Raw genomic sequence first — 5491 nt, forward strand, 5'->3', positions numbered from 1 at the left:
TAATAACTGAGGTGTTTATGATGATACCAAGAGTGTGAGGGTTGTAATAAAAAAATTTTACTTTCGATAATAAAAAAGAATGAACACAAAAATAAAATACTTACAAATTGATTTGTACAACTTCTGAGTTTAGTTTACTGTATGAAAAAAGATAAGTTTTTTTATGCATGAATAGGGAAGGGTACGGGTATGCTTTAGTGCAAATAAGTACGGAAAGAATATCGAAAATATAAAAACAAATTTTGATTAAAAGATTTATTTCTTCAATTCAATTCTTGTCTCTAGTTCTGTTCTAGTTCTGTTCTAGTTCTGTTCTAGTTCTGTTCTAGTTCTGTTCTAGTTCTGTTCTAGTTCTGTTCTAGTTCTGTTCTAGTTCTGTTCTAGTTCTGTTCTAGTTCTGTTCTAGTTCTGTTCTAGTTCTGTTCTAGTTCTGTTCTAGTTCTGTTCTAGTTCTGTTCTAGTTCTGTTCTAGTTCTGTTCTAGTTCTGTTCTAGTAGTTCTGTTCTAGTTCTGTTCTAGTTCTGTTCTAGTTCTGTTCTAGTTTCTGTTCTAGTTCTGTTCTAGTTCTGTTCTAGTTCTGTTCTAGTTCTGTTCTAGTTCTGTTCTAGTTCTGTTCTAGTTCTGTTCTAGTTCTGTTCTAGTTCTGTTCTAGTTCTGTTCTAGTTCTGTTTCTAGTTCTGTTCTAGTTCTGTTCTAGTTCTGTTCTAGTTCTGTTCTAGTTCTGTTCTGTTCTAGTTCTGTTCTGTTCTAGTTCTGTTCTGTTCTAGTTCTGTTCTAGTTCTGTTCTAGTTCTGTTCTAGTTCTGTTCTAGTTCTGTTCTAGTTCTGTTCTAGTTCTGTTCTAGTTCTGTTCTAGTTCTGTTCTAGTTCTGTTCTAGTCTAGTTCTAGTTCTGTTCTAGTTCTGTTCTAGTTCTGTTCAAGTTCTGTTCTAGTTCTGTTCTAGTTCTGTTCTAGTTTGTTCTAGTTCTGTTCTAGTTCTATTCTAGTTCTATTCTAGTTCTATTCTAGTTCTATTCTAGTTCTGTTCTAGTTCGGTTCTGATTCTGTTCTAGTTCTGTTCTAGTTCTGTTCTAGTTCTGTTCTAGTTCTGTTCTAGTTCTGTTCTAGTTTGTTCTAGTTCTGTTCTAGTTCTGTTCTAGTTCTGTTCTAGTTCTGTTCTAGTTCTGTTCTAGTTCTGTTCTAGTTCTGTTCTAGTTCTGTTCTAGTTCTGTTCTAGTTCTGTTCTAGTTCTGTTCTAGTTCTGTTCTAGTTCTGTTCTAGTTCTGTTCTAGTTCTGTTCTAGTTCTGTTCTAGTTCTGTTCTAGTTCTGTTCTAGTTCTGTTCTAGTTCTGTTCTAGTTCTGTTCTAGTTCTGTTCTAGTTCTGTTCTAGTTCTGTTCTAGTTCTGTTCTAGTTCTGTTCTAGTTCTGTTCTAGTTCTGTTCTAGTTCTGTTCTAGTTCTATTCTAGTTCTATTCTAGTTCTTTCTAGTTCTGTTCTAGTTCTGTTCTGATTCTGTTCTAGTTCTGTTCTAGTTCTGTTCTAGTTCTGTTCTAGTTCTGTTCTAGTTCTGTTCTAGTTCTGTTCTAGTTCTAGTTCTGTTCTAGTTCTGTTCTAGTTCTGTTCTAGTTTTGTTCTAGTTTTGTTCTAGTTCTGTTCTAGTTCTGTTCTAGTTCTGTTCTAGTTCTGTTCTAGTTCTGTTCTAGTTCTGTTCTAGTTCTGTTCTAGTTCTGTTCTAGTTCTGTTCTAGTTCTGTTCTAGTTCTGTTCTAGTTCTGTTCTAGTTCTGTTCTAGTTCTGTTCTAGTTCTGTTCTAATTCTGTTCTAGTTCTGTTCTAGTTCTGTTCTAGTTCTGTTCTAGTTCTGTTCTAGTTCTGTTCTAGTTCTGTTCTAGTTCTGTTCTAGTTCTGTTCTAGTTCTGTTCTAGTTCTGTTCTAGTTCTGTTCTAGTTCAGTTCTAGTTCTGTTCTAGTTCTGTTCTAGTTCTGTTCTAGTCTGTTCCCTTGGCCATTTATGTGACTGTTTACTGTTGATATCTAAATAAAATTTAATAAATAAACTTTTAAAGTAAGCAACAATATATACAAATATAAATTTATTAATAAAAATTTTAAGTAATAAATTTTACTGCAAAATTGAAATTCATTTTAACATCTTACTAAATTGCTTCCTACTTTCTTTGAACTTTGAAATAAAATCTCTCAAAAAATACTAAATTAGCATACTCGTATAAAATATATTTCTTATAAATTTTATTTTATCGCATACAATTTCTAACATATACATTTTTGTTAAAATCATGCTTTATTTTTATGTTATAGAAACGAATATTTTTCTCTCCTGGAAGATAGGAAAAGAAAATATTTAGAGCAAAATTATTTACAGCTTCAGTGACTATAGTATACTTTCAGTAATAAAAACCTCAAAATTGTGGCATTTATGGTTTGTTTAGAAAATATTTCTTAGTACAGTATTTCTAAAGCAGCTGTTTGCCATTTTAGTTTTATAACAAACAATATTTAAGATTCATATTTGTAGAAACTAAAAACTGAAATGTGCAAAAATGTAATAAAATCAAACAAAAAAGTTGTGAGGAGAAGTTGACTAAAAGAGTGCTACCACATGTGTGATGAATAAATATACATATGAATGGACATAGTGTAGAGGTCGGCAATTTTAGCCACCAAGGACCCGAAGTAATCAACTTTCTTATCTAAGCAAGATGTGTTTAGTTTTTCATCCATTTTGAAAACTTCTCCCTGTGCCTACCACTGATAAGAATATACTGTAGAGCCTTGTTGCGTATGAGTGGTTTTTTGGCTTTAGTGTGTGGGTGAATTTGTGCGAATAGAAATATTTATATGGAATTCTTGGGTAAACAAATGCACAAATATAAAAAAAACAAAGATATCTTAAATAAATTGTGAGAAGTTTGAAGAAAAAAGAACAGAGAACAAGATGAATTGTATGAAAAGTTATTATATTTTAAACATTTATAGGAGATGTAAATGCCTTTATGTGTTGAAACAGCAAAAGTACTCTACAGCAAAGGAAGGAAATACCGACTCAATAAAGGATATGAAGATGATCTAGAGACCAGAACTAGAACTAGAACAGAACTAGAACAGAACTAGAACAAACTAGAACAGAACTAGAACAGAACTAGAAACAGAACTAGAACAGAACTAGAACAGAACTAGAACAGAACTAGAACAGAACTAGAACAGAACTAGAACAGAACTGAACAGAACTAGAACATAACTAAAACAGAACTAGAACAGAACTAGAACAGAACTAGAACAGAACTAGAACACAGAACTAGAACAGAACAGAACTAGAACAGACTAGAACAGAACTAGAACAGAACTACAGAACTAGAACAGAACTAGAACAGAAATAGAAGAACTAGAACAGAACTAGAACAGAACTAGAACAGAACTAGAACATAACTAGAAACACTAAGAACTAGAACAGAACTAGAACTAGAACAAACTAGAACAGAACTAGAACAAACTAGAACAGAACTAGAACAGAACTAGAACAGAACTAGAACAGAACTTAAACAGAAGAACAGCTATAACAAACTAGAACAGAACTGAACAGAACTAGAACAGAACTAACTAGAACAGAACTAGAACAGAACTAGAACAGAACTATAACAGAACTAGAACAGACTAGAACAGAACTAGAACTAGAACATTTGAACAGAACTTGAACATAACTTGAACAGAACTAGAACAGAACTAGAACAGAACTAAACAGAACTAGAACAGAACTAGAACAGAACTAGAACAGAACTAGAGCAGAACTAGAACAAACTAGAACAGAACTAGAACAGAACTAGAACAGAACTAGAACAGAACTAGAACAGAACTAGAACAGAACTAGAACAGAACTAGAACAAAACTAGAACATAACTAGAACAGAACTAGAACAGAACTAGAACAGAACTAGACAGAACTAGAACAGAACTAGAACAGAACTAAAAGAATAGAACAGACTAGAACAGAACTAGAAACAACTAGAACAGAACTAGAACAGAACTAGGAACAGAACTAGAACAGAACTAGACAGAACTAGAACAGAACTAGAACAAACTAGACAGAACGAACAGAACTAGAACAGAACTAGAACAGAACTAGAACAGAACTAGAACAAACTAGAACAGAACTAGAACAGAACTAGAACAGAACTAGAACAGAACTAGAAACAGAACTAGAACAGAACTAGAACAGAACTAGAACAGAACTAGAACGGAACTAGAACAGAACTAGAACAGAACTAGAACAGACTAGAACGGAACTAGAACAGAACTAGAACAGAACTAGAACAGAACTAGAACAGAACTAGAACAGAACTAGAACAGAACTAACAAAGAACTAGAACAGAACTAGAACAGAACTAGAACAGAAACTAGAACAGAACTAGAACAGAACTAGAACAGAACTAGAACAGAACTAGAACAGAACTAGAACAGAACTAGAACAGAACTAGAACAGAACTAGAACAGAACTAGAACAGACTAGAACAGAACTAGAACAGAACTAGAACAGAACTAGAACAGAACTAGAACAGAACTAGAACAGAACTAGAAACAGAACTAGAACAGAACTAGAAAGAACTAGAACAGAACTAGAACAGAACTAGAACAGAACTAGAACAGAACTAGAACAGAACTAGAACAGAACAGAACTAGAACAGAACTAGAACAGAACTAGAACAGAACTAGAACGAAACTAGAACAGAACTAGAACAGAACTAGAACAGAACTAGAACAGAACTAGAACAGAACTAGAACAGAACTAGAACAGAACTAGAACAGAACTAGAACAGAACAAAAAAATCTAGAACAAAAAATCTAGATCTGAATTTTAGCTCTTGTGCCAGTCTGTTTTCACTAATTTCTAAGCTCTAATCCAATATTTTGTTACTATTTTGTTTGTTTGTCTTTCGCAGTTGTTATTAAAGAAAAAAATATAAAATGGTGGAAAAGAAAATATTTTTGAAATATATTTCATCTTCGTTCGTGTTACCCTTTCTTTTTTACTGACTTATTTTCTTATTTTCATATTTTTCTAAGGCAACGAAACTCATCATCAACAACGCATTTTGAAAGTGAAATACAGGAATGTGGAGGCTGTTAAATGTCTAGTGAGGTAGAGTAAATATTTGCATATTTTTGAGTTTAAATTAAATTTGGGAAAAAGAAAATCTTATTGCCAACAATATAGCAAATTGTAAGACAGAGAAATGAAAACATTATGGTATTTAACTTGCATAAAAGAAATAGAAAAATCAAGGCCATTTGAAAAGCTTTAATATTTATTTTACAACTTTAGTAAATTTTAAGCAAATAAATAAATTTTTGGGCATATTGTTTTAAATTTTGTTATATTAAATAATTAAAAAAATATTTTACTAGAAAAAGGAATGTTTTTTATAATGAGCATTTTCTATAGAATTATAAAATATAAATTTTTTGTTAATATTTTCTTATATAAACTCTTTAATTGCAG

The sequence above is a fragment of the Lucilia sericata genome, unplaced genomic scaffold (assembly GCF_015586225.1).
Source record: "Lucilia sericata isolate MDLA Ls3-8-SP2 unplaced genomic scaffold, ASM1558622v1 Contig000964F_arrow, whole genome shotgun sequence".
NCBI classification, from domain to species: Eukaryota; Metazoa; Arthropoda; class Insecta; order Diptera; family Calliphoridae; genus Lucilia; species Lucilia sericata.